The 8,131-nt window shown below is 49.0% G+C and overlaps 1 protein-coding gene across 1 annotated transcript in view; it reads right to left on the minus strand.

Moving 5' to 3' along the window:
• The window catches only part of ARHGEF39 (Rho guanine nucleotide exchange factor 39), a 69,861-nt gene extending 66,600 nt beyond the window's left edge, over positions 1–3,261 (minus strand). The window contains exon 1 of the mRNA XM_045022428.1: positions 3,162–3,261. The gene's annotated coding sequence lies outside the window, so the exon portion shown is untranslated. The remainder of the gene's footprint in view (positions 1–3,161) is intronic.
• Positions 3,262–8,131: the final 4,870 nt, after the last annotated feature.

Consider the following 8,131-nt stretch of genomic DNA (forward strand, 5'->3'; position numbering starts at 1 on the left):
GCCTCAATATACCAGGAATTAGCTTCACCAGTATACATTGTATTTTGCACCAAGAAGCCCTGTGTAGTAAAAGTCTACAAATGAAAGAAGTTATGGATGTAGTTGTTAAAACTGTTAATTTTATACGTGCACGAGGGCTGAATCACAGAGAGTTCACTTCTTTTCTAGCAAGTATGGACAGTGAATATGGGAAACTTCTGTATCACACTCAAGTTAGATGGCTGAGTCGTGGAAATGTTTTGAAGCGTTTTTTTGCACTTAAAGAGGAGATTGATTCCTTCATGAAAATGAAAAACAAGGAGGTTCCACAGCTTGCTGATTCCACTTTTATCTGCAACATTGCTTTTCTAACAGATGTAACTGATCACCTGAATGCACTGAACTTGAAACTTCAGGGTAGAAAACAGGTGATAACACAGATGTATGACAGTATTAAGTCATTCAAAGTCAAGCTTACTTTATGGGGGAAACAGCTGACTGCTGGCAATTTGGTCCATTTCTCAACTCTGAATTCCTTAGGAAAAGTTGAACCCAAATCCTTGAAAGAATATGCAGAGATCATTTCTAACTTACACAAACAGTTTGATGTGCGGTTTAAAGATTTCAAGGCACTTGAACCACATTTTCAACTTTTTTCCCACACCATTTGCTGTTGAAATTGACAATGTTGCAGAGGAAATGCAGATGGAGTTAGTGGAGCTTCAGTGTGACACGATTTTGAAGCAGAAGTATACAGATGTTGGAATTCCAGAATTCTACAGGTTTCTTTCACAAGAAAGATTTCCCATGTTATTCTCTGCTTCTGCAAGGATAATGGCAATGTTTGGAAGTACATATATATGTGAACAGTTTTTCTCTTCCATGAAGATTAACAAATCTGTGTTAAGGTCAAGGCTCACTGATGAACATTTGCAAGCAACACTGAGATTGGTTTCGTCTCAGGATATCAAACCTAATATTGATGCTCTGGTTGATGCAAAACGCTGCCAGCTAAGTGGCCAAAAATGAAATGACTGTCAAAATTAGCACTGATGTTTAACATTACAGTTAAAGAAGTTAATAAAAAAGTTAATAAATTGACTTTTAATAGCATACTATATTTTAATACTATACTACTATATTACTCTTCATTTTTTTTCTGCCTACCTCCAGACGCTTCCTGCCGCCAAACAGCTGTTGGTGGCGCTTAGCACTTTCCAGGAGGGAGGAGCGGGGAGCCGCGCGCTTAGGGGAGGAGGTGGAGAAGAGACAGGGCAGGGGCGGGGCCTCATGGAAGGGGTGGATTGGGGGTGGGGCCAGGGGCAGCAAGGGGGCGTGTCAGTGATGCGGCCCTCGGGCCAATGCACTAGTCCTCATGCGGCCCTCGGGGTCATTTGAGTTTGAGACCCCTGATCTAGTCCAACCCCCTGCTCAAAGCAGGACCAACCACAAATAAATCACCTCTGCCTGGGCTTTGTCAAGCCGGGCTATCTTGATTATCACTACAAAAGATTTTTGTCTATTAATTAGCCTCTTAGAGTTGATAAGACAATTCCCACCTTTTCATGCTGTATTTTAAAGAATCCTTAGGGAGGTGGTGGAATCTCCTTCCTTAGAGGTTTTTAATGTCAGGCTTGACAAAGCCCTGGCTGCGAAGATTTAGTTGAGAATTGGTCCTGTTTGAGCAGGGGGTTGGACTAGATGACATCCTGAGGTCCCTTCCAACCCTGATAGTCTATGATTCTAAGTTGAAAATGAAGAGGCAGAGAGATATGATGGAGAAAGATGACACCTTAGAGAGGAATATGAGATGTTACAGAGATGGAAGTTTGGGGTGTTAGGAAGAAAGGATAAAAAGTTGGGCTGGATATGGAATAGAAATGTATAGGGGCGCAGTACCAATCCTCCACACAAGCCTCACAGGGTCTCCCTCAATACTGCTGATGCAGGGAAGGGATCAGAGTAGGGGAAGCAAGTGTAAGAAATAGCAAGAAAGATATCAAGATCTCATTGAGGGAATATGGCTGCCATTTGTGAATAATAATCATAATTTAGAAGGCTGGAGAGACCTCTGGCTGATGCTGCATGTGCAGGTAGCAGCTGTAGCCAGGGGCAATCCTTTCCATCCGCATGCAGTAAGATAAATGAGAACATTTCTCTGAAATAGTAGAGCCATACTCCATTTAACCATATTTTTTGTCATCTTGATATTAGACTCTTACAGCATGCTGGGAGGCATAAGTAGTGATTAGGGTGCAGATCCACAAGGATAATGAGGCACGTACGTCCCAGTTTTGGCTCCATAGAAATCCACAAGATTCCTGGCAAACTTGGTGGGCACTTACATTTTAGAGATAAAAGTTTTGCCCTCTCAGCATGCACACTGCTACCTTACTCTAGGCATCTATATGGGTATCTCCCACCCAGTGAGAGCCACAGAGTGAGGGAAGATGAGTGTTTGGGCCCTGCACACAACGTAGGTGGGCAATCCAGTAAGTGTGCTCAGTCACCCATTGGATCAGGTGGGTCCTTTCAAATCCAGCGGTAGGACGTGGTGGTAGTGCCCTTATAACTTTGTGCCTAGTGGTTAGAGCACTCACCTGAGATGTGGGAGCCCCAGCTACCAGAAAGGGATAAAAGATTTGAAAAGGGCATCTCCCACCTCTCAGGAGAATCCTGACCACTGACCTATGGGATACTCTGATGTGGGGCTCCCTCCATCTCTCCAGTTGAAGCTGTTCCATTTGGAGCAGGAGGACTGGACCACAGAGTCAATCCTTCTCATTGTGGCCCAATGACTATGACTGTGGATAAACGCCTATAGTCATTTCTCCCAGTCCTCCTCCCCCCCCCAGCTCTCCCTCTGCCCCCACAACAAAGTACAACAGCCGAGCACATGGTCCTCCTGCCCCTACACACACACACACACCAGCAGAACAGAGGCTCTTCCCCCCACCCCACAGGACAGCGCATGACTCCAGCTCCCTCCCCCTACACCTACACACAGAATGCGGGGAGCACAGCCGTGCCCCCACGTACAACGGGACAGCGCACGGTCCTGCCGCCCCCTGCCCCCGTACAGCGGGGCGCTTCGCACACCGAGGGGACAACGGCACAGATTATATCACCCTCGGGCCCTCAGCAGGGCGCGGCTCCGAGCGGGAACCCCGGCGCCCCATTACCTGCGCTCGCTGGGCCTCAGTCAGCAACGCGCCGCGCCGCCCCGCCCAGCATTCAAACGGCTGCCGCGCGAGCCCAGGGGGCGGGGACTCGGCGGGCCGAACCCCTCCTCCCTGCCCGCCCCCGGCCTGCGCGGGGAAAGAGCGCAAGGCCCACGGTCGGGTTGAGTGGTGCTTCCCACTAGCCCTTGGCTCGGGCCCGCGAGCGCTGGGCCGGGGATGACTTGGGGGGCCAGGACAGAGAGGGGCGGGCGGCAAACGGAGCTGAGGGCGGAGATAACGGGGACGGGGTGTGAGGCAACAGGGGAGGTGCGGGCGGGGGCCGGTCTGTGGCAAGAGGAGACCTTGGGGCGGGTCCGAGTACCCATTTTGTGGTAAAGGGACCGAGCCCCCGTGGTTTGTCACTTGCAGAAGGAAGAAGTGCAATATCTAAGAAATCATTCAGGCATAAGAGAGAGAGATCAGCGTCAAGATGAAAGAATAAAGTGAAAGATTGGCCCAAGAGGACAATGAATGGCACCACCTGGAAAGTACAATTGAAACAATTAGTTTAGGATAAGCTATAGCTATACAGGTGTAAGCACTTCCATACTGGCCGAGGCGGCTCCAGGCACCAGCACAGCAAGCGCGTGCCTGGGGCGGCAAGCCGTGGGGGGGCGGCATGTTGGTCACTGTGTGGGTGGCAGTCAGGCACTCTTCGGCGGCATGCCTGCGGGAGGTCCGCTGGTCCCACGGGTTCGGCGGTAATTCGGGGATGGGCACACCGAAGGCGCAGGACTGGCAGATCACCCGCAGAAATGCCACCGAATCCGTGGGACCAGCGGACCGCCTGCAGGCATGCTGCCAAAAGGCCGCCTGACTGCCGTGCGTGGGGTGGCAAAAAACATAGAGCTGCCCCTGATCCTGGCATAAATGCATCCACAGGATGGAAGAGGGTGGTATTTTTTATAAAGCTGTCAATTAATCACAGTTTTAATCACACTGTTAAACAATAGAATACCAATTGAAATGTATTAAATCATAGAATCATAGAATATCAGGGTTGGAAGGGATCTCAGGAGGTCATCTAGTCCAACCCCTTGCTCAAAGCAGGGCCAATTCCCAACTAAATCACCCCAGCCAGGGCTTTGTCAAGCCGGACCTTAAAAATGTCTAAGGAAGGCGATTCCACCACCTCCCTAAGTAACCCATTCCAGTGCTTCACCACCCTCCCAGTTAAAAAGTTTTTCCTAATATCCAACCTATTTTGGATCTTTTTCTACATTTTCATATATATTGTATTATGTGTTGTAACTGAAATCAGTGAATATTCTTGATTACAAGTACTTACACTGTGAAAGATAAACAAAAGAAATAGTATTTTTCAATTCACCTCATACAAGTACTGTAGTGCAATCTCTGTGCAGTGAAAGTGCAATTTACAAATGTAGATTTTTTTTTGTTACATAATCACTCAAAAACAAAACAATGTAAAACTTCAGCGCCTACAACTCCAGTCAGTCCTACAACCCAAGCGCTAAGACAAACAAGTTTGTTTAAATGTACAGGAGATAATGCTGCCCTCTTCTTATATTCAATGTCACCAGAAAGTGAGAATAGGCATTTGCATGGCACTTTTGTAGGTGGCATTGCAAGGTATTTACATGCCAGATATGCTAAACATGAGTATGCACCTTCATGCTTCAGCCACTATTCCAGAGGACATGCTTCCTTGCTGATGATGCTCATTAAAAAAAAGTGTTAATTAAATTTGTGACTGAACTCCTTGGGGGAGAATTGTATGTCCCCTGCTCTGTTTTACCTGCATTCTGCCATATATTTCATGTTATAGCAGTCTCGGATGATGACCCAGCACAGGTTGTTCATTTTAGGAACACTTTCACTTCAGATTTGACAAAATGCAAATAAAGTATCAATGTGAGATTCTGAAAGATAGCTAAAGCACTCAACCCAAGGTTTAAGAATCTGAAGTGCCTTCTAAAATCTGAGAGGGACGAGGTGTGAAGCATGCTTTCAAAAGTCTTAAAAGAGCAACACTCTGATGAGGAAACTACAGAACCCAAACCACCAAAAAAGAAAATCAACCTTCTGCTGATGGCATCTGACTCAGATAATGAAAATGAACATGCATCGGTCTGCACTGCTTTGGATTGTTATCGAGCAGAACCTGTCATCAGCATGGATGCATGTCCCCTGGAATGGGGTTGAAGCATGAAGGGACATATGAATCTTTAGTGCATCTGGCACATAAATACCTTGTGATGCTGGCTACAACAGTGCCATGAGAATGCCTGTTCTCGTTTTCATGTGATATTGTAAACAAGAAGCAGGCAGCATTATCTCCTGCAAATGTGAACAGACTTGTTTGTCTGAGCGATTGGCTGAACAAGAAGTAGGACTGAGTGGACATGCAGGCTCTAATGCTTTACTTTGTTTTATTTTTTAATGCAGTTTTTTTGTACATATTTCTACATTTTAAATTCAACTGTAATGATAAAGAGATTGCACTACAGTACTTGTATTAGGTGAATTGAAAAATACACCTCTACCCTTATTTAGTTTTTTTTTACAGTGCAAGTACTTGTCATAAAAAATAAATATAAAGTGAGCATTGTACAGTTCGTAGGGAGGATTATTTTTTAATTTTCTTGAAGTTGGGGTTAAGACTGTTCTATACACTTTATGCCACTACAATTGTGCCCCACACTAAAGCGTTAGACTGCTTAATTATCAGTTTCTAAACCAATATAGTTAAAGCAGTACAAAAACTGTGTAGATAAGCTCATAGCTTTAAAAAATCTGGGGAGCACTGCCCTAGGGCAAAGGAATGAGACAGTGATGTTACAGTCGCAATCACTTGCCTTTTCACACGCTAGTCTTCCCCCTTTCTGGCTAAGCAGCAGTTCTGCTGAAAAGGACCTGGGAATTACAGTGGATGAGATGCTGGATATGAGTCGGCAGTGTGCCCTTGTTGCCAAGAAGGCTAATGGCATATTGGGCTGCATTAGTAGCAGCATTGCTAGCAGATCAAGGGAAGTGCTTATTCCCCTCTATTCAGCACTGGAGAGCCATATCTGGAGTATTGCTCCAGTTTTGGACCCCCCACTACAAAAAGGATTTGGACAAATTGGAGGGAGTCCAACGGAGGGCTACGAAAATGGTCAGGGGGATGGGGCACATGACTTATGAGGAGAGGCTGAGGGAACTGGGCTTGTTTAGTCTGCAGAAAAGAAGAGTGAGGGGGGATTTGATAGCAGCCTTCAACTACCTGAAGGGGGGTTCCAAAGAGGATGGAGCTAGGCTGTTCTCAGTGGTGGTAGATGACAGAACAAGGAGCAATGGTCTCAAGTTGCAATGCGGGAGGTCTAGGTTGGGTATTAGGAAACATTATTTCACTGGGAGGGTGGTGAAGCACTGGAATGGGTTACTTAGGGAGGTGGTGGAAACTCCATCCTTAGAGGTTTCTAAGACCTGGCTTGACAAAGCCCTGGCTGGGATGATTTAGTTGGTGTTGAATCATAGAATATCAGGGTTGGAAGGGACCTCAGGAGTTCATCTAGTCCAACCACCTGCTCAAAGCAGGACCAATCCCCAACTAAATGGTCCTGCTTTGAGCAAGGGGTTGGACTAGATGACCTCCTGCAGTCTCTTCCAACCCAAATCTTCTATGATTATGTCCTGCACATGTAGAAATCAGCATTCTTGTACTCTGGCCAGGGGCAGCTCCAGGCACCAGTGTGCCAAGCATGTGCTTGTGGCAGCAAGCCATGCGGGGGGTGGCCTGCCGGTCGCCGTGAGGGCAGCAGTCAGGCTGCCTTCGGTGGCATGCCTGAGGGAGGTCCGCCAGTCCCGCGGCTTCAGTGGTAATTTGGTGGTGGGGATGCCGAAGGCACGGGACTGGCGGACCTCCTGCAGGCATGCAGCCGAATCCGCGTTACCAGCAGACCTCCCCCAGGTGTGCCGCCAAAAGCCGCCTGCCTGCCGTGTTTGGGGTGGCAAAATACATAGAGCCGCCCCGGCCTCTGGCATAAGGTGTTTTGTGTTTCCTTGTGTGAGTGTAGACACAAAGCCATCCTTTCTCTGTGAGGATGGCTCATGAAAAAATATAAAATATACTTTCAAGGCAGTTGGTGACCTATCTGTCAAGGGTAGAGAGATTTTTTGTAAACTAGTTTTACCTGCAGCTCCACTAGTGGTGCTGTGTCTGGGGATCATTGGCTCAGGTACAGGGGCGGCTCCAGGCCCCAGCACGCCAAGCGCGTGCTTGGGGCGGCATGCCGCGGGGGGCGCTCTGCCAGTCGCCGGGAGGGCGGCAGGCGGCTCTGGTGGACCTCCCGCAGGCGTGCCTGGGCGGCTTCGGTGGAGCATCCGCAGGCATGCCTGCGGGAGGTCCACCAGAGCCGTGGGACCAGCGGACCCTCTGCAGGCACGTCTGCAGGAGGTCCACCGGAGCCGCGGGACCGGCGACCGGCAGAGCGCACCCCGTGGCGTGCCGCCGTGCTTGGGGCGGCGAAATTGCTAGAGCCGCCCCTGCTCAGGTAGCTCCATGAGTAGCTTAACTTCTCTATATCTTTATAAACAAAGGGAAGTGCCCTGGTTATGCCGTATGCTGGGATCCCTCCTATGAGGGTAGAGTGGCTGTAGTCAGGGGCATCTCTAGCTTTTTTGCCGCCCAAGCATGGCAGGCAGGCTGCCTCTGGCGGTATGCCTGCAGGACTTCCCCGGTCCTGCGGATTCGGCGGCATGCCTGTGGGAGGTCCGGCAAGTCCCGCGGATTCAGCGTACCTGCCGCCAAATTGCTGCCGAATCCGTGGGACCGGCGGACCTCCCGCAGGCAAGCCGCCGAAGGCTGCCTGACTGCCGCCCTCGCAGGGACTGGTACGGCGCCCCCTGCGGCTTGCCACCCCAGGCACGCGCTTGGAGCGCTGGTGCCTGGAGGCGCTGGTGCCTGGAGCCGCCGCTGGCTAGGGGTT

This window comes from Mauremys mutica, chromosome 6, assembly GCF_020497125.1.
Source record: "Mauremys mutica isolate MM-2020 ecotype Southern chromosome 6, ASM2049712v1, whole genome shotgun sequence".
Classification (NCBI taxonomy): domain Eukaryota; kingdom Metazoa; phylum Chordata; order Testudines; family Geoemydidae; genus Mauremys; species Mauremys mutica.